The sequence below is a fragment of the Nomascus leucogenys genome, chromosome 9, assembly GCF_006542625.1.
Source record: "Nomascus leucogenys isolate Asia chromosome 9, Asia_NLE_v1, whole genome shotgun sequence".
In the NCBI taxonomy this organism is placed as follows: domain Eukaryota; kingdom Metazoa; phylum Chordata; class Mammalia; order Primates; family Hylobatidae; genus Nomascus; species Nomascus leucogenys.
In genome coordinates this window covers 87,440,364-87,462,569 of record NC_044389.1, presented here as the reverse complement: position 1 = coordinate 87,462,569, position 22,206 = coordinate 87,440,364, and the positions used below count along the sequence as shown (strand labels likewise).

Below are 22,206 nucleotides of genomic sequence, written 5' to 3'. Positions count from 1 at the left end.
AATGTCACTGACATATTTGACTCTGCTTTCTGATGCTTATTCAGTGTCTTCAAACTGCATTTCCTGCCTTTTAGCATGCTTTATAATTTTTTGGTTGAATGACAGACATGATATACTCAGTAAAAGAAACTGCTGCAAATAGGCTTTTAGTAATAAGATAGTAAAATGTGTGGGAAAGAGAAGCATTCTGTAGCCTTATGATTTGGTCTCCCTCTTTGGTGAGACTGTACCCATGGACTATGAACTTCACCAGTTTTCTCAGTTCCCCTAGGCTCCCTAACGTGGACAGGATGGTTTGAGTTGTCTAGAGGTATATATTTTCCTTTCCCTACGTGGAACGCTAAAAGGGGGCTGAACTTAGGTATTTCCCTTCCCTTTGGGAGGTTACGCTCTTATAAAATCCCAAAAGTTTAGGCTCTGGTAAAATAGTTTCACCTGAGGGCAGGCTTGAGTCCAACAAAATGCTCTGACATATTTCAAGATGGTTCCTTTTCTTCTCCCCTTAGGGAATTTTCTCCAGTATTCACTGTGAACATTCCTGGAGGTTAAACTCACAAAAGTACAGGCCCTTCCATAAGTGAGTCTTCCTGGAGTTTTTAACCCTCAGACTTGCCCACACTGAACAATTGCCCACACTAAGCAATTTTTCAATTACATTTCATATTTTCCTACCTGGCACCGGTTCCCATAAAAATTTTCCTTGTAGGTTTTTGCCCCACTAAGTTGTGATTCTTTCTATCTACCTGTCTGCTTCTCTAATATTTGATGCAGTGGTTTGCCTTATAATCTCATTTTTCTGACATGTCTAAGAAGAGTCGTTAATTTTCCAATTTATTCAGCTTTTTACTTGTTGTTAGGGTGGAGTGGTGGCTTCTAAGGTCCTTACATGCCAGGCTGAAAACCAAAGTCTCAGTATTTTTTTTAAAGAGTTTTTTGTTTTGTTTTGTTTTTTACTTTTTAACCATACGTCATCCCACAAAAATATCGATCTTCTATTCCAAATAAATCTTAGGAAATACTAGTGGCAAGAAAATCTGTGATCATAGTCTACTTCTCAAAAAGGGTTGCTTTGCAATGTACAAATACATTTCTTTAGAAGAATGCAGTGATAAAATATCTTTTAAGAGCTACCAAATAAGGGATAGGCTTATCAAATTCATACATGTATTTGCTCTTTTCTAACTCTGTCTGATACCCCTAAAATTTTATTTATATATGAACAGTATGGCTATAGAACAAATTGAGGCTTTGGGTAGAAATATAATTAGCATACTAAGTTCATGTTTCTAATTGTTTTGTTAATATATACGTTGATAGGGACCACTATGGTCCTTTGAAGTCATTGCTACCTACTCTTTTAAGAAATATATACACCATTTTTGCATGCATGGGTAAAATATATATTTCCTCACATATAACTACCTAAGTCAGTATTTTATTAAATTGAAGTCTTGAGGAAGTCTCAAGATTTTTCTCAACCAATATTAATCTCCATTAGATTATAATCTTGTTTATATGTTACTTTGTTAACAGGAATTCTAAGAATATGAGCCTAATTTTATAAATGTTTTAATTTACCATGTAATAAATATTTGAATAAATGGGTTCCTGGCCTGCATTTGCTGAGTAGTAGAGAAAACAAATCGGCAAACCCCTTTTTTCCTCATGTCATCACCTTTGCATTCTTGTAGCAAATCATGTCATTTTCGAAACTAGAATTTCTTTTTTTTTTTTTTTTTTTTTGAGACGGAGTCTTGCTCTGTCGCCCAGGCGGGAGTGCAGTGGCACAATCTCGGCTCACTGCAAGCTCTGCCTCCTGGGTTCACGCCATTCTCCTGCCTCAGCCTCTCCAAGTAGCTGGGACTACAGGCGCCCGCCACCACGCCCGGCTAATTTCTTTGTATTTTTTAGTAGAGACGGGGTTTCACTGTGGTCTCGATCTCCTGACCTTGCGATCCGCCCGCCTTGGCCTCCCAAAGTGCTGGGATTACAAGCGTGAGCCACCGTGCCCGGCAAAACTAGAATTTCTTTATTTCCTTTATTGACTAAAATGACTCATTCTTATCTGCAATTTTTTAGTAAGATTGAGTCTTTTTTGTTTGTTTGAGAGAGAATCTCCCTCTTTTGCCCAGGCTGGAGTGCAGTGGTGCATTCTCAACTCACTGCAACCTCCACCTCCTGGGTTCAATTGATTCTCCTGCCTCAGCCTCCCAAGTAGCTGGCACTACAGGCGCACACCACCATGCCTGGCTAGTGTTTTTTTTTTTTTTTTTGTATTTTTAGTAGAGATGGGGTTTCACCATATTGGCCAGGCTGGTCTCAAACTCCTGAGCTCGTGATCCGCCCACCTCGGCCTCCCAAAGTGCTGGAATCACAGGCGTGAGCCACCACACCCAACCAAGATTGAGTTGGAACTTATCGTTTTGGTAACTGGCACACAGCAGATGGAAATTTTATGCACATTTTCCTCTTAGAAACTAAGGATAGGTAAACTTTTTATCCTTTGTGTTGGCATGCAAGAATAAATTTCCTCTTAAGAAGAAAATTTATATTGTTGAGAGGTCTGAGAAGCAGACACTTTTTCATATTTTCTATTCTCTAAAGGGATATTTAAAATTTAGATTATAAAAATAAAACTAATTTGCTTTCTGCTCTGAAAAATAGTATCATTGTATAATAAGAGAGTAGCAGCATAGCCAACTTGGAAAAAGCTGTTAATTGCCCATATCAATTTCATTACCAAAAATATGTCGTCTACTAGAATACTTCTGATGAATACTCTTTCCTCACTGAAAGATTTTCTTTTTAAGTTGCTTAAAGAGTTAATCAGTTAATCAGTTTCAAGTCGTAAGACCATTAGTATTCTCATTATATGACAAACATTACAGAAAGTATACAAACAATCTGCAGGAAACTTGGAATTCAACTTTCATAGTTCTGAAATGTTTCTCATAAACATACAGGCATTTGAATGGAACACTATTTTTTTCATTGAAAAAAAGTAACAAGGTCACTTACAAAATGCAACGTAACAAATACCGCTGACCTTAAACAGTACAGGTTTGAACTGCATGGATCTGCTTATATGTGAATTTTCTTCCACTTCTGCCACCCCTGGAACAGCAAGACCAACCCATCCTTTTCCTCCTCTTCCTCAGCATACTCAAGGTGAGGACAACAAAGGATGAAGATCTTTATGATGATCTACTTCCATTTAATAAATAGTAAATATATTTTCTTTACCTTATGATTTTCTTAACAGTTTCTTTTCTCTAGCTTAGTTTATTGTAAGAATATAGTACACAATACATATCATAGAAAATATGTGTTAGTCAACTGTGTGTGTTATCAGCAGGGCTTCCAGTCAACAGCAGGCTATTAGTAGTTAAGTTTTTGGGGAGTCAAAAATTACATGTGAATTTTTGACAGTGCAGGGGGTTGGTGCTCTTAACCTCCATGTTATTCAAGGGTCAACTGTATTTATTTAAGGTCTGTGATGCATTGTAAATAGACATACACACACACACACACACACCCCTACTTTGCTGAGCTCAAAGTTCAGTGAAATTTCACAAAATGTTATCTTGCCCAGGTCTTTCATTTTATAGATGAAGAAACAGTAGGCTTTCTCCCCAGTAACACATGGAAAACCAAGGATATAATCTAAAGACAACCATAAATTTTTGCCATACCAAATATATACCAATTCTATCTTACCTGTCTGAGAAATGCATGCTATGGACATATGAAGGTGATGATAAGTCTTGGAAGATTAGGAAATAGGCTTCCAAAGCAGATAAAGGCAGGCATATGAAAATGAATAATGCAATCTGGAAGAAAGAGAATAGTCTGTTTCTGTAGGTTTACCCACAGCTATTTTAAAGATGTTGCTTCACCTTCTTCACCATCCCAGGTACTATATTGTACATTCCACTGTAAATGAGAAAACATTACACTCGCAGCAGGGACCAGCTTCCTTTATCAAGAGGCAGGTGTAGCTCAAGAGTTGCATCTTGGTAGCACCAATACAGAATTTAAGGATTACAGAAGATATCTCAGTAAGTTACACTACTGGTTTGAAGAAAACAGTTTTGACCTCTAATTTTTTCTCTTATTCTAATCTTCCTGTCATTTTTTAAAGAACAAAAGATGAATAAGGAACTATTGGCTTGTGTTATCTTATTTGGTTATATGATTACATATTATTATGATCAATAACATATTAAAACTTATTAATCAATGCCTCTTTAATTTCAGAAAGTTCTCTATACTTGGAAGAAAAATAAAGAACAATTTGCACTTCATTTCCTTAGCATGGAGTAGAGCATTAATCATTATCATTTTTTCATGCCACTAAATCTTTGCAATGAGAATTCTTTAATAGTATTGGTCTACATCCACTAGATAAACATTATAGGCTTATAATGTGCCAGGCACTGTGCTAGACACTGGAGATAACACTTTGAATAAAACAGAAATGGAACTCCCACCACGGAGCTCAGAAATAACACTGAAATTCTCCTGGATTTTGAGCCAGCAATAACAGCAGGAAGAAAACTGCACTCAAAACACTATGAATTTATTTCCGCCATTAAAAAAAAAAATGAATGAAGAAGGTATTTCAAATCCAGAAAAGATATTTTCTCATCATTATAGCAGATGTCAAATATACTGGAAACAGTGCAACTTCTCCTAGTGTAGAAGAAGGAGGAAGTTGGTAGACACACAACTGAAATAAAGGAAGCAGAAGGAAGAACACAGGCAGTGCTCATCTTGCAGGAGGCTTGAGCACCCTAAGTCTATTTATAAATCAGTTGTTCAAAACTAACAAGTAGTGTCACACATCATGTTTATATTTTGAGGTAGCCACAACAGCCTTTTAAATGCACAATGTAATTGAAACACTAGCATCAGAAAAGAGTACAGTTGCCAATATAAATGGAATTTTAGTGACCAATGTTTCCTTTGCTCCAGAAGCTCCTAGAAGATTGTCTCAGCTATTCCTCATGAATCCAAAAGCCTAATTTCACCTATAAATAATCAATGGATATTTTATCTATCTTCAATTTCCAATGAGGATAAATCAGCAGAGAAAAGACAACACTGGCAGCCTTAAAGAGAAAAGCAGTAAAAATAAGATTATTTCATTGCCATTTTTTTAAAGAGATGGGTTCTCACTGTGTTGACCAGGCTACAGTGCAGTAGCTATTCACAGGCACAATCATAGTGCACTACAGCCCCAAACTTTTGAGACTCAGGCAATCTTCCTGCCTCAGCCTTCAGAGTAGCTGGGACTATAGTCATTGCCATTTTAGAAACCATTTTCATTCACTGCAACTTTCACCAAATATTTATTGAGTGCTCACCATGTGCTAGCCACTGTTTGGTATGCTGACGCTACATGTCAGTGGCCCAAACAATGTTCCTCATCTCATAGAACTCACATCTACTGGGGAAAGCAGACAATAAAAATTTTTTAAGAAAAGCAGAAACACTTTGCCAAGGGTTGATAAACTACGCAATTCCCATCAAAATACCACCATCATTCTTCATAGAATTAGGAAAAACAATTCTAAAATTTATATGAAAACAAAAAAGAACCCACAGAGCCAAAGCAATACTAAGCACAAAGAACAAATTGGGCGGAATCACAGTACCTGACTTTATACTAGACATAGACACCAAAACAGCATGGTACTGGTATAAAAATAGGTACAGAGACCAATGGAACGGATAGAGAACCAAGAAAGAAACCCACATACTTACAGCCAACTGACCTTTGACAAAGCAAACAAAAACATAAATTAGTAGGGAAAGGACACCCTATTCAACAAATGGTGCTGGGATAGCTGGTAAGCCACATATAGAAGAATGGAACTAAATCCTCATCTCTCACCTCATATAAAAATCAACTCAAGATGGATCAAAAACTTAAGTCTACAATCTGAAACTATAAAAATTCTAGAAGATAACATCAGAAAAACCCTTCTAGACATTGGCTTAGGCAAAGACTTCATGACCAAGAACCCAAAAGCAAATGCAACAAAAACAAAGATAAATAGGTGAGACTTAATTAAACAAAAGAGCCTCTGCACAGCAATAGGAACAGTCAGCAGAGTAAACAGACAACCCACAGAGTGAGAGAAAATCTTCACAATCTATACATCCAGCAAAGGACTAATACTTAGAATCAGCAAGGAACTCCAACAAATTAGCAAGGAAAAAAACAAACGATCCTATCAAAAAGTGGGCTAAGGACATGAAAAGACAATTTTAAAAAGAAGATATACAAATGACCAACAAACATATGAAAAAAATGTTCAATATCACTAATGATCAGGGAAATGCAAATCAAAACCACAATGCAATACTTTACTCCTGCAAGAATGGCAATAAAAAAAATCAAAAAATAGTAGATGTTGGTGTGGATATGGTGAACAGAGAACACTTCTACACTGCTGGTGGGAATGTAAACTAGTACAGCCACTATGGAAAACGGTGTGGAGATTCCTTAAATAACTAAAAGTACAACTACCATTTGATCCAGCAATCCCACTACTGGGTATCTACCCAGAGGAAAAAAGTCATTATATGAAAACGATACTTGCACACACATTTATAGCAGCACAATTTGCAATTGCAAAAATGTGGAACCAACCCAAATGCTTGTCAATCGGTGAGTAGATAAAGAAACTGTGGTATATTTATATGATGGAATACTACTCAGCCATAAAAAGGAATGATTTAATGGCATTTGCAGCGACCTGGATAAGACTGGAGACTATTATTCTAAGTGAAGTAACTCAGGAATGGAAAACCAAACATCATATGTTCTCACTCATAAGTGGGAGCTACGCTATGAGGATGCAAAGGCATAAGAATGACACAATGGACTCTGGGGACTCAGGGGAAAAGGGTGGGAAGGGGGTGAGGAATAAAAGACTACAAATAGGGTGAAGTGTATATTGCTGGGGTGATAGGTGCACCAAGATGTCACAAATCACCGCTAAAGAACTTACCCATGTAACTAAATACCACCTGTTCCCCAATAATCTATGGAAATAAAAAAAATAAAATTTAAAAGAAAGAGAGAAAGTAAAGCAAGGTCAAGAGTGATAGTTCTGTTAGATAGAATGGTTAGGTAATTTATCTCTAAAAAAGTAACACTCAAGGAGAGATTAGAAGCAAAGATAGAAACAATACCTGTGGCTCTCTGAAGGAAGGGTGCTCCAGGAAGAGGGAACAGCAAGTGCAAAGGCCTGGAGGAAAAAGGATGCTCTTCTTGTTGCCAGGACAGCAAGAAAACCAAGGAAATTAGAATAGAATGAGGGAGAATAGTGGCAAGAAATGGAATCAGAAACACAAATAGCAGCCAATTCACTTGAGGACTGGTGGGTCATGAAAAGGGCTTTGGCTTATATTCTGAGTGAAACAGAGACCCATTAATGGTTTTAAGCAGAGGAGAGGCATGACCTGACTTAATTTTTAAATGATCACTTGAATTTTTGTTTGGGTAAAAACCCACAGTGAGGTAAGAAGGGGGAGCAAAGCTAGAAACAGAGAAACCCATGACAGGGAAACTGCACTTTTCAAAGTAACACATGAAGGTGGTTTGAATGGAGATGGAAATTGGTGAAATGGTGTGAAGTAGTCAGATCCTGAATATACTTTACAGGTAGAGTCCACAGAACATGTTGGAGGATCGGTTATTCCTTTTCTCTCTGTTGTTTCTAGTGTTTCTTTCATTCCTTAAAGCTAGGCAAGATTATGTCCTTGTGGGTTTCACATTTATTTTTAAAGACTGTTAAGCAGTGCAAAATGATGACATTTAAATTTTATCTCCTTTTCTGTTACCTGTTATTGGATAGCAAGATAGGTAAAAGATATGAAGACGAGCAAAGAATCTCCAAGGGCCCAGAAATGAAAATAGTTACACCTTAGATCTGTACAGGATGAAGCGCTACTGCTAGGACTATTAGCACAGTCACTGACTATGCTTGGGCACTGTAATACTAAAGCATTATTATTGAGGGCTTAATAAACAACCATACACACCAAGTTCTGAAAATTAGTCATGAACTCTAGCACTGTTATTTTTAAAAGGGGGCCAAATAAAGTACAGTGAAACTATTATATACATATTTTTTCTTTGTACATATACATGTATATAGATACACTACATGTGTATATACATACACACATATACATGTACATATATTACATGTATATGTAGCATATGTGTACACATATACACACTTTTCTTAAGTGTAGTTGTATTGTTTTTAGATATAGTTAGGTAAAATTTAATCTTCTTTGTTTGCCTAATTTTCCCACAAAATTTAATACATTTTATATGATTTGAGCCACGAAATAGGCTATCATTAAAAAGAATCAATCAGAGAATAGAAAATGGACTTTTTGGAAATTAAATTTCAATTAACAAAAATATCAAAAGTTGAGAAAATAAAACATACAGAGATAAACAGATGAAAAATATATGATGGAATTTAATAAATAAGAAAAATCAGTTCACAAGTTCTAATGCACCATTAACATGAGTTTCATAAAGATAGGGTGAAAAAAAGAAGGAAGAAATAATCAAAGGTACAATGGAAGAAAAGTACCTTAAGCTAAATAAAGGCAGTTGTTTCCAGATTGTACAGAATCATCAAGTGCTGAGAAGAATACATTTTAACAGAGCCATATCTGGAGGAATTTCAGAAGTGAAAAGATAAAGATCCTAATAAACATATGAATAGGGAAAAAAGTTATCTAAAAAAGACAGAATCAGAATGGCATCAGATATCTATCTCATAAGCAATACTAGATGAAAGGTAACAATGTACCAATGTTTCCCAAGCTCTGAGAGAAAATTACTTTGAATTTATGGTTCTAATCACAATAATTTATGAATGTACTATGAGGAAAAATATAAGGCATTTTGGACATGTAACGACTCAGCACAATATTTGTAAAAACCCGTTTTTTTTTCTTTTTTTCTGTAAGAAGAAAAACAGTAGTAAAAAGAAAAATAATAATCAAATACAAAGACATGAGACTAAAGCAATAATAGACATAGCCAGGAGAAAAATGAGAAGAAACTCTAAATTAGAACAGAAAAATCAGACTTCAAGAAGAAAGTGTATTTCATTCATCAAATGGTATAATTAAGAAATCTGAAAAAAAATTGTGATATGATGTAAATGTTTCTTCTGTCAACAAGAATAAAAAATGCAATTAAAATTTTCAAGAAAAATTGAATGCTTACAGAAAAATCTAAGTCCAAATGTGAAAGAAACAAAAATGTGGCATAATTTTGAGGAACTGAAAGAATTTAGCAAAAGGGAATCCATTTTACCCTAATGCTTAAAGTAGCATCCTTAGAACAAGCTAAGTTTTAGTGTCACAGGATCACTTTTTCCTTTTCTACATTTTCAACCATACTGCTTGGTGTTACAGTGAATTTTATTTATTACAATCATGACATTGTAAATGATGTGTTTTCTTTTTCAATTAGCACTGAGAAATGAAGCACAAGAGAATTAACTATAGATGCAAACCAGAATATAAGTATTATAAATTTAGCAATAGGAAGTAATGATATGGAATACAGGAGTTGACAGAAGGCAGGAAAAGAAAAGTAGCTGGAATTGAAGAATATTAACTTTCACATCTTACATAGTGGAGATTCAGAAAGGTATGGTCTGACACTGATAAATAATTTTTTAAAGCAATGCATTATTGTGGGTAATAATAATAAAGGCATACTTATGATTGTAGTATTTAAAATAGTTTGGTTACCATGCTCCTATATATTTTCAAAAGTCACTGTGGAAATTAAGCAAACAATCAAACATTTCATTTTGTGTTCTGTATTTCCCTAAATGCAGACTTAGAAAGGTACTCAAGAGTATCCCAACTTATACATGGCAATAACCAGTAGGTGTTATTGAGGGTCTGCTATTCATTTGCTTGCATGATAATTATTGTGGAAAATTCAATAGATATACAAGATGTGATCCTAGTTCTCAAAGAAACTTCAATCTCAATGAAAGCAGTTTCTGACACATAAATAATGTATTTTTAAATCGTTAACTATTTTAAGAGACACTCAAAAACATCTTTCACATGGGCCTAAAATTTCATGACACTGCCATGTAAGGAATTTCCATTCTCACAGGAAGCTCCTGATTAGCACACCAAGACAATTATGTTTTTTGTTTGTTTGTTTGTTTTGGGAGACAAAGTCTCCCTCTGTCACCCAGGCTAGAGTGCAATGGCACGATCTCAGCTCACTGCAACCTCTGCCTCCTGGGTTCAAGCAATTCTCGTGCCTCAGTCTCCTGACTGGCTGGGATTACAGGTGCCTACCACCACGCCTGGCTAATTTTTGTATTTTTTGGTAGAGACAGGGTTTCTCTATCTTGGCCAGGTTGGTTTCAAACTCCTGACCTCAGGTGATCTGCCCGCCTTGGCCTCCCAAAGTGCTGGAATTACAGGTCTAAGCCAACACACCCAGCTATCATTTATCTTTAAGCAAGGTATGCCAAAATGTTGTCTCTTCTTCCTAAAAATATGATATAAAATAGAGGAAAAACAGTAATATCTATAGTCCTTAGTACTTTTTAAATCATGCCTGCTATCATTTAATATTTCTATAGACAAACTTGTATCTTTTCATTGTATGTAATAAAGACAATAAAGGATGATCGTGAAAGGATGGTACTATGAGCTCATAATTTATATCTTGATTGAAACAATAAAAGGGTTGGAAGTAATCCTTCATCTCTTCCCCCTTGAGCCAATCTTCAGAGGCTGTGCTGTTACACTTGTGCAATCTCCCTGTCAGGTCTCAATACTGAGAAAGCTATGCCAACTCTAGCACCTATTCAGGCAACTGGGAACTCACACCTTTTGAGCAGAGGCTGGAAGCATCCTGGGAAATTCCTCAACTCACCAGTCTATGAGTCCTATAATTTTCATCTCATTATGCTTTAAAAAAAAGATCAAAGTATTGATTATTTCCTATGAGCCTGTATATTCCAGAAGGGTAAAGATGATGGCTGTCTTCTTGCTTGATACATAGATGCTCAACACATGCTTGAAGAACAAACAAATATTTATTCAATCACTACAATTTTGCCAAGTAACATGCTGGATGTTTTATTTATGTTACTTCATCTGATCCTCTCAGTAATCCATGAGATAAGAATTATTAGTTGTTCTCATTTTACAGGTAGAGAAGCAGATTCACAAATGCTAAGGCAACCTGAATATGACATACACAGCTAATAAAAAGGAAAGTCAGGATTCTAAACTAGATCTTCCTACTGCATGATCTCACTTATATCTGGAATCTAAAGAAGTCGAACTCACGAAAGCAGAGAGTAACATGGCATGCCATGCGCTGGGTAGTAGGGGAAACAGGTTTGTCAAAGGGTACATAGTTTCAGTTACGCCAGATGAATATTTAATACATTCTGGAGATATAATGTACAGCATGGTGACTACAGTTAGTACTGTACGGTATCCTTGACTACATTTGAGTAGCTCTTAAGTGTTCTCACCATAAACACATAAAATGACTGAGAGGTGATGGAGATGTGAATTAGCTTGATAGTAATAATCACTTCACAATGTATATGTATATTAAAACATCACACTGTATCCCTTAAATACGTACATTTTGTCGACTGTTTACTTGTCAATTATATCTCAATAAAGCTGACACACACATACACACACACACACACACACACACACACACACTCTTGAACCTTTCGAGCTCCAAACACCAGACTGCTTGTTGGGATCCAACTGTTTAAAAGTTTATTTACATTGATTACAAACAAAAAGACAATGGAGATTTGCAAATAGGGAGATGATGCCAAAGATAATTCAAAATTTATAGAGAAGTTATTTAACCCCATGTCTTGGTTTCTTCCTTAGTAAAGTGGGGAGAGTAATAGCACCAACAAAAATATAGATGATGTAAGAATTAGATAATCTCTGGAAAGTGCTTAGTATGGTACTTAACCCAACATAAGAACTTAATCAATAGTAGCTATTATTAGAAATATACATAGCTTGTTATGCTATTTGAGGCAACTGACTTTACTTTCCCATGCCTCCATTTTCTCATCTGTAAATGCAAGGAATGGGATCTCTAAAGTCCTTTCAGCTTGTAACAATCCATGATTCTGTTTGAAAATAAACTACGTTTTTGATGAATTGTTTATTGAAATACTGGAGTGAAGGTGGTGGCAATCCAGGTGGCAATGTCTTATAAGCAGTTAGAAACAGCTCTAGTTTACAAATCTAGATCTAAAGTATAAAAATATGGCCGGGCACGGTGGCTCAAGCCTGTAATCCCAGCACTTTGGGAGGCCGAGGCGGGCGGATCACAAGGTCAGGAGATCGAGACCATCCTGGCTAAAACGGTGAAACCTCGTCTCTACTAAAAATACAAAAAATTAGCCGGGCGTGTTGGCGGGCGCCTGTAGTCCCAGCTACTTGGGAGGCTAAGGCAGGAGAATGGCGTGAACCCAGGAGGTGGAGGTTGCGGTGAGCCGAGATCACGCCACTGCACTCCAGCGTAGGGGACAGAGAAAGACTCCGTCTCAAAAAAAAAAAAAAAAAAAAAAAAAAAAATATATATATATATATATATATATATATATATATATTCAAACACACATACATACACAGAATTAAATCTATAATTCAGGGAAAAAGATGAAAAGCTCAAAAAAGGTAGATTTAAAAGTCTGATAATTTGTTACAAGTAGGAAAAAGTTTAAAATACATATTTAAAATGTTCATAATTTGTGATAGAAAATTTATTCTTCACTGAAAAATTCATAGTCTCCTGATTTTTACATTTTTTTTTCTCATCCTTTTAGGCAATTATCCATGCTAAGCACAGCTGCTGGTGTTTAGTTCAATAAATACCACTAGTTCATCATTGCATATTTTCCAAAATTACTTCTCACCTTTTCTTTCTCTTTATCATTAATCTATCACACAAAAGGGGATTTTCTCCCCATATTATTGCAGATACAGGCTCTTCAATAGAATCCTAATGTTAAGCAAAATAGTTCTATACAAACAGAGATTTTGGAAAGTATTTCTATATGTAATAGGAATGGTATGTTTTCAAAAATGAAATGTAAATAATAGATAAACACTTAAAAACATGAAAATGCAGCTCTTGCTCCAACTGTTTCTATGAAGGCGTGCAGCAACATTATTAGAGATGGTTAAGTTACTATACTAGCTTCTAAAAGAGTTTGAGTCAGCTTGGTTATGAAAGAGAGTAACACTCCTCAGGGCTTGTCACCTTCAGTTCTTGAATACTAAAGTGCCTACTTGCTTGTCAGGGTTAAAAACTACTATTTTAAGTTCAAAGTGAAAAGCTCCTTTCAGGTGGTAATGATAGTTTAAAATAAACAATGTGGGGCAGGGAAAAGCCTCCTTTAGGTATCTACCATGTTTCCCCTTCAGTCAGGCCAGTGCTTTCTCATTCTGTATCAATATTCATGATCCAGGTCATTAAACAGTAAGATAGACACCACTCTTTTTCCCTGTACCCCACTGTTAAACAACTGTAGGCTTCAGAATTCTGGAGCTGTGTGTAAATATGAAAGCTCCATGTGTTTGACCATGTGGGAAGGCATTAGGGTAACCTGGGACTCCTACGCAAGAGAGAACTCCCTCGCAGGAATGTTATCATCACCAAGCAAGCTGTTTGTTGTGTGTGTGTGTTTGGTGCCTCAGCTGTCTTCTACAGGAACCATATAAAAGTAGTTTATACAAAAGACCCCAAGGATTTTGTGCACCTTCAATATATTAGGGAAAATGCAAGACATCAGTATTTTTTCATTTTATATTTATAGACAGAGACTTTTACTATAGTATATTTAACCATTTCTACCAAAGAGGATTCAGCTTAAACATGAAAAGTTCAAAACACACACATACCACATACACACACTTAGTAGTAACTGAAAAAAGATGAACAGCCTAAAATTTCCACATTGCTCCTTGGTATGCATCAGATTCAATCTACCATTTTGATATTTTATAATACAGAGACAACTGTCACTCAGTCTGATCTTTATGAAGACAGCCTATGCATTAATAAGTCAATGTTTATTGCATGCTTGCCCCTTCAAGTGAAACTACAGTACAGCCAAATGAAAGTTATATTTAAATCGCTTTTTTAGTAGAAATTAACTTATAGCCTTAATCAAATTCTGAGCACTTGCAGCTCATATCCATATATGATTTACTGTGAAACAAAGGTCTGAGAAAGAGGGAAAATATGAGTATTCTAATATAAGATAGGACGACTTTTGTTAAAGCTCAAGAGTGTTCAGCAATGGCTCTGCTCTGTGCAGGAAAAGTACACTTGTAAGTAATTTCACCCAAGCTTTTACTATTTAGGCCGAGGATAATTGAGAGAAATACATCATTTCTAGTCCGACACTAAAAAAGCAAGTAGATAAATCACGCAAATAAGAACTTTTAAAAATCTACAACCAAAAAAAAAAAAAAATCTACAACCTACTCTCACCATATCTTAATTCAGTGTATCAGAAATGTACAATAATAAATTATAAGTAATAAACACTAAAGAAGTAATATCTTTTCATATCCAGAAGGCTGTTTTTGCTCTGCAACAGAATGAAAAAATATTTATCCTTAGATTTTATTGTTAGTTAAATGAGTCACTCTTTTGGTAATTTCCTCTAAATGAGAACAGCTTTAGATGTTAAATGGCTAAAACCTGAGTTTCTATATGTGAATAATAGATTCGGTCAGATAATATTTAAATTATTCCAAATATAAAGTTCTCTTATACCAAATATTACTTAAAGAAAAACACCTGTAATCCCAGCACTTTGGGACGCTGAGGCGAGTGGATCACGAGGTCAGGAGTTCAAAACCAGCCTGACCAAGATGGTAAAACCCCGTCTGTACTAAAAATACAAAAATTAGCCGGGTGTGGTGGCGAGAGCCTGTAATCCCAGCTACTCGGGAGCCTGAGGCAGAGAATTGCTGGAGCCCAGGAGGCGGAGGTTGCAGTGAGCCCAGATCGCTCCGCTGCACTCCAGCCTGGGCGACAGAGGGAGACTCTTTGAAAAACAAACCAACCCCAAAAAACAGATTTGGTGCTTGGTTTAGCTCTTGGGAAAAGATCCTTTATTTAAAAAAAAAAAAATTTCATTTATAGTATCACATTTCAAAGACTGATTTTTCCTATCTTTAGAAAGGTAGTGTAATTACAAAAACATATTCTGTGAAAGAAGCACTCAAATCAGCTAACTTTTCAATTAACTATAAATTTCATCTTTGATGATCTAATTACAATTCTTTGTTAGGCAAGAAGGCTTCTATTTTGGATGGTAAATGATGACATCCATCTCAAATGATCCTTAGATGCAATACAAAAAGAACTCAAATTCTGTTCATATTTTAAATATTCAAACCAGTCTGCTTACAGCTAATAAATAGCACCAGGACACATATACCAGATATACGTGGTTAGACATTTAAATTCTTTTTTTTTTTTTTATTATACTTTAGGGTTTTAGGGTACATGTGCACAATGTGCAGGTTTGTTACACATGTATCCATGTGCCATGTCATTTAAATTCTTGATGCCTTATTTTTTTATTTCAACTTGTTTCGTATTGATAAAAATAAATGAAAAGCTATAAAAATCAATTTGGGATAGGAGGCACATTCCCTAAATACAGACACTTAAAGCTTTGTTGTTGTTGTTTTAGCTCTAGGTCTTGATATGAAATTAAAAATGAAGGAAGGTTGAGAGAATTTACAGAGGATGGGGAAAGGGGAGAGGCAGGTATAATGGTATACTAAGGAGCATGATTAAGAGTTTTCTTGAGTGTTTTCTGGTCAGACCGTTTAGTTTGGGAAGTCAATCATGAATTCTCTTGCTTTTTAAGACGCTTACAAATATCAAGTTTGTTGTTGTTTTTTTTTTTTTGAGACAGAGTCTCGTTCTGTCGCCAGGCTGGAGCGCAGTGGCGCGATCTCGGCTCACTGCAACCTCCGCCTCCCAGGGTCAAGCGCTTCTCCTGCCACAGTCTCCCGAGTAGCTGGGATTACAGGCGCCCGCCACCACGCCCAGCTAATTTTTGTATTTTTAGTAGAGACGGGGTTTCACCGTGTTGGCCAGGATTATCTCGATCTCTTGCCACCCGCCTCGGCCTCCCAAAATGCCGGGATTACAGGCGTGAGCCACTCTGCCTGGCCAAGATGTAATTTTTTAAAGGCATTTTGTGAGGCTGGGAGGCAGGTATGCAAACCTCACGTAAATTACAAGAGCACTGTGAATTATAATCAGATCCAAAGCATCATCTGCTCACGTTTCCCCAAATCACAAAAATGGTTTGGCATGACTAGTTCTGTTTGCTGCAGGGCATAAAAAGATTAATCTTAGCCCGGCGCGGTGGCTCAAGCCTGTAATCCCAGCACTTTGGGGGCCGAAGCAGGCGGATCACCTTAAGTCGGGAGTTCAACACCAGGCTGACCAACATGGAGAAACACTGTCTGTACTAAAAATACAAAATTAGCCGGGCGTGGTGGCGCATGCCTATAATCCCAGCTACTTGGGTGGCTGAGGCAGGAGAATCGCTGGAACCGGTGAGGCTGAGGTTGCAGTGAGCCGAGATCGCGGCGCCATTGCACTCCAGCCTTGGCAACAAGAGCGAAACTCCGTCTCAAAAAAAAGAAAAAAAAAAAAGAAAAAAAGATTAATCTTGTATTTAGGCACAGCTTTTGAGGCTTTGGTAGGAAAACCATGCGTTATGGAAGATCCTGACCTAAACACCTTGATCTTTGGTTCATGACCCTATCAGAGCCAGACAAGAGCTCCCGGACAATGAATTAAACTGTGTTGATTCCTCCGCCCACAGACGCTCAAAGCTTACTCTCTTCACTGTTACATAAGAGTCTCTGGAATCCTAGGATGGTGTTTGTAAATACTGCTGCCACGTGCGCGGTACCCACGTGTCAAATGTTGATGTGACCGCGCGTAACTGGAAGGAGAGAAAGCTTCTACAATTTCCAAAGAGAAGCCTACTATTTTTTGGCCCTAAAAATGAACATACAGATGTCAACGAATTATCTCTAACTAAAGGTGATTTATTTGTCTTTTCTTTCTTTTTTTTTTTTTCCAAAAAAGAGGAAGAACTGGAATATTTTTTTCCTGTTACTTTCTTGTAATCTAAGTGCTCTACCTAATTCAATTTAGGATCAGTTTTATAACTTCAGCAATGCATTGAATGCACTTTCTGCTTCCTCTTTTTGCAGGACTTACTCTTGCTTGCTTATTTACTTCAGTGTAAACTGAGATATTATGAGAGATGAATTACATAAAAACCAGAGATATACACTTAGGCAAATGATTTACAAAGTTATAATTTACACCCAATTAAACTACAACATGACCCATTCAGTATTCAATGGCTTTCCTTGGGTGAAGGAAAAAAAAGTAGTATTTTACCTCTCTTCCTATTTCAGATTTCACCTTCATCTACATTCATTATATCTGTTACAATGGGTTTGTGAACAGAAAACAAGTAAACTCCATTCCTTAAACACCTGAATTCTTATCAATACTGAGAAAAATTACAACGTCAATAACTAAGTTTTTAACCCCTATAGTTTCCCAAAACCCTAAGGATTAAGGCATGACTAATTATAACAATGCAAAAAAAATTAAAGAAAAACTGTCAGTAGTAAATTAAACTTACTGTATTTTTAAAAATATTCTGACTTCAACAAAATCCAAGAATTGTCTTTAAAGTCACTTTAAAATGCCATACCCTAGATTTCCCATGCTCTTGAAAAACATGTTGGTAAAAATGTTTTAAAATTACAATATATGTTTAAAAAATTAGCTGATGTTCATAAAATTTCTTATTTGAAACAAGAACCACATTTTTTTAACAGTAAATAAGTTGTTTCAAAGTAAATAAGTTGTAACAGTAAATATGCTGGCCGGGCCCAGTGGCTCATGCCTGTAATCCCAGCACTTTAGGAAGCGGAAGCGGGTGGATCACTAGAGGTCAGGAGTTCGAGACCAGCCTAGCCAACATGGCAAAATGCTGTTTCTACTAAAAATGCAAAAATTAGCCAGGCACGGTGGCTGGTGCCTATAATCCCAGCTACTCGGGAGGCTGGGACAGGAGAATTGCTTGAACCCAGGAAAAGGAGGCTGCAGTGAGCCAAGATCATGCCACTGCACTCCAGCCTGGGCAAGAGTGAGACTCTACCAAAAAATAAAAAATAAAAAAACATAAAAATTTTTAGTTCCCACAGTTAGTAACCAAATGTCTTTTTCAAGTTTGCTTTTCAGTAGAAATACATAATTAAATCTTAGCCATTAATAAGGTGAGCCAACAGCAAAATGTCTATTAGCTTTGCTTTCTGTCAGTGTTTTTCCACAAGCGTAATGTGGCAGACAACTCCAAAATTAAAATACAACCTTGTTTTAAATTCAACTTATGTAGATAATATAACTTCACTGGAGAAAAAACCATTTCAGTGGCTAGATTGGAAGAAAGATAAAATCTACAAAACAAAGTTTAAAGTATGTTTTTTCCTGCTAAAATGTATGTTTGTACTAAAATAAATAATTTATATGGTAAGAATCTTTAGCTGTGAGATTTTTTTCTTCCTTCATTTTTGAAAGGTACTCATTTATGGTATTCTTCTTTTCATCAGTTATATTTGGTACATTAAAATAGGAACGTAAATGAATTAATATTTTAATAACTCAATTCACTTTTTAAGATGCTCACTCTGATTTGACGAACTATCAGACACTGTATTTGTAGAAATGGTTTTTTCTTCTGTTATAATGTATATAGTAGAGTGCACAGTAGAACAAAAAAAAACTCATCTGAACTAATTACAGGGTGCTCAAAGTGATCCTTTTAATGCAAATATAATGAAAAGTTATAAAAGAGCTGAGATAACTTTACAGCCAATGGCAAATATAAAAATTCTATAACTTCAAAGCAAGAGACTTCAAACAAAAGCAGGAAAAGTGCTAAAAGAACAAACAGGTTAAAAAATTAATAAGACCAGGACAGTATGTTATGGATAGAATCTGGGTGTGGTCTCATTGTATTACTCTCACATTCTGGTGCTCTACTTCAGAGGCAGCACAACTAATAATTATGGTATTTTTAAATGGGTGCCCTTCTTAGTGCAGACAGGTAAGAAAACGGGAGGAATAACTCATATACCATGCTATGTTATTTGGCTTTCATTATCCCTATTGAAGCTTTTTCACTTTTTTTTAATGCATCATCTATTTCAGGAGAAAATACTATAATAATAACTCATTTGAGAGATGGGTGAATGTTCTCATTAATGTATAATCTGGACATAGAAGCTAGATTTAACACTGCATCAAGAAAAGTGATTTGGTAAGGCAGGTTTTAGCAATGGCTAATGAGGCACGACAACAGTAATTAAAATTACCATTACTTTTACCCACCCACAGAACAAACTGTGACAAATCTCAAAATGTTAAAGTAGCAAATTAAAAATATCAATACTCTGTATGGCATACCTAAATGTCAGACTGCCTGCATTTCTATGCCTGAACATAGGCAATTCCCTTTGAAGGGAGTAGTACATCAGCAAAAATTCACAGCCCATTTTTCTTCTTTTGAATATGGTGTATCTTCCGTATAAATTACTTATAAAAAGCAAAGCTAAAAATAAACAACAAATCAAAATGTTCCTAATATGTGAGAACAGATTTACATTTTTTGGAAGTGCATTAAAAAGCAAAGATGAAGTACTACACTCAAACTTGTGAACAACTTTTTTAAAATTATGGAGATACTAGTACAAAAATTTATAGTCAGCTGAGGTGGTTCACAAAGTTTTAGGAGAAACAAGAGAGAGTGAAGACAAGTAAGCTACTCATTTCTCCAGTAAGGAGAACAGAACCTAAATTCTATCTTACTGCTTTCCATAACCATCACTACACCAATTTCTTGATGGGTCTAACATGAGCATCTATCTTGGGCTTGTCACACATACTCAACAAACCTACAAGTAGATGCTATGATCATACTCTTAAAAAGTAAAATTCTATAGTTACTCATTAAACAAGCGATCATAACAATTATATAGAGCCAATATACTTCCTTATTGGGTACAATCACATGTGTACCTTAAATATGTCTCTGAACCCTAAAGCTCAACCTTTCCAGATCAGTGAATTTTCTCCACTCCAGTTATCAGTCATGGTCCCAAGGTATGGGATCCAACTGGCTGCAGCCCAACATTCTCATGAGAATAAAAAGGGAGAGAAGCATTGCACAACAAGAATGTCTGGTATCTAGAATTACATAAGGTTAGAAATTCAAATACAATCAACCCCAAGTAATTCACCCTGTGTGTCCAAAACTACAAGTCATAGTTCCACAGGGACTAGTGTTAAAAATCTGCACTCATTTTACCTTTAAGTGGTTTGTAGAAGTTCTGCTGGTATTTGTAAATACTTGCGGCCATGTGTAGCAAAGATGGAGAGCCATCATCCTTCTGACCCTGTTTCTCACTTTGTCCTGGCATTATGAAGACTGCTGCAGAGCAATTTCCTTTTCAACCTTATTTTACATCTTCAACATGCCACAGTATCAGTTAACAGAAAAAGAGTCACTTGTTTAAACCCTATGAGATACTTTGTCATTTTAACTTTAAAATCTGAAACATGACAAGTGGAGATATAAACAGTTAACAAACTCAAAGTTTTGAAGTTTATTCTCTGCCCTGCATTGCCCTTCTGTTTTCACAATACCCCCCAAAATCTAGTAATTTATTATTTCCAGATTAAACTGCACTAAGTAGTAATTTAAACAAGAACAGCAATTTTTATAGTTTTTTTTTTGTTTTTTTTTTTTTGAGAGAGAAGGTCTCACTTTGTCACCCAGGCTGAAGTGTGGGGGCACCAACATGGCTCACTGCAGCCTCAACTTCCCAGGCTCGAGCCATCCTCCCGCCTCAGCCCCACAAGTACCTGGAACTATAGGGATGTGCCACCACACCCAGCTAACTTGTGCATTTTTTGTAGAGATGGGGTTTTGCCATTTTGCCCAGGCTTGTCTCCAACTCCTGAGCTCAAGAGACCCGCCCACTTCCGCCTCGCAAAGCGCTGGGATTACAGGTGTGAGCCACCGCGCCCAGTCACATTCCTTTTAACACTTGGGTTACATCTCCTGAACTGAATGGCTAGGTAACTAAAGACATCTGAGAAAGTTTCTTGCACCTATAAATTAAGCCCTGTTTACCAAGTCATATAACCTATCACTATCTATTAAATCTTCCCATATAAGCTCTAAAGGCTATTGTTATCACAAAACACAATGCCAACTTTTGAGTGATTAAGTATCCTCATCTATAAGAGGATGTTGCCCAGACTAATCTCAAACTTCTGGTCTCCCGCCTTGGCCTCCCAAAGTGCCAGGATTACAGGCGTAATAAAACTCCTTGATGCCACCTTCCTAGAAAGATATGCTTAGCCTCATTCAATCCAAATAGTTCCTGCATTTCTTTTGCATGAGATGTAAGATATTTTCTGACATAACATAAACCAAATAACTCAACTATATTCATTTTTATAACCACAGCTTTTTGAAATATAATTCACATACAATAAATTCATCCTTTTAAAGCATATAATTCAGTGGGTTTCAGCATATTCAAAGAGTTGGGCAATCATTACTATCTAATTATAGAACATTTTCATCATCACCAAAAGAAATCTCATACTAATGAGCAGTCACCTCCCTCCCACCCCAGCCCCTGGTAATAACTAGCCAACTTTCTGTCTCCTTAGATTTGCCTATTCTGGACGTTACTTAAAATTGAAAGCATATCATATGTGGCCTTTCTTGTGCCTCTCAGATTCACCTATGTGACAGCATTTATCAATAATCCATTCCTTTATATTGCTTAATAATATTTCACTGTATGGATATACCACGATTTATGTATTCAATCATGACATGATAGACATTTGGGTTGTTTCCATTTTTTAACATTATTAATAATGCCATAATGAACATTTGGCTACAAGTTTTCATGTGAACAACTGTATGCATTTTAAATCTCCTTTTATGACTTTCTCTACATAGTCCACATTATACACTTTTA

The 22,206-nt window shown here is 36.2% G+C and overlaps 1 protein-coding gene and 1 long non-coding RNA gene across 2 annotated transcripts in view; one reads left to right on the top strand and one right to left on the bottom strand.

Moving 5' to 3' along the window:
- Positions 1-4,304, top strand: part of LOC105738253 — a 191,895-nt gene extending 187,591 nt beyond the window's left edge. The window contains exons 4-6 of the long non-coding RNA XR_001114027.1: positions 3,061-3,224; positions 3,914-4,058; positions 4,258-4,304. This is a non-coding gene — a long non-coding RNA (uncharacterized LOC105738253). The remainder of the gene's footprint in view (positions 1-3,060; positions 3,225-3,913; positions 4,059-4,257) is intronic.
- TET2 (tet methylcytosine dioxygenase 2) overlaps positions 1-22,206 on the bottom strand; it is a 131,105-nt gene that overhangs the window by 101,808 nt on the left and 7,091 nt on the right. The gene's annotated exons all lie outside the window — the stretch shown is intronic.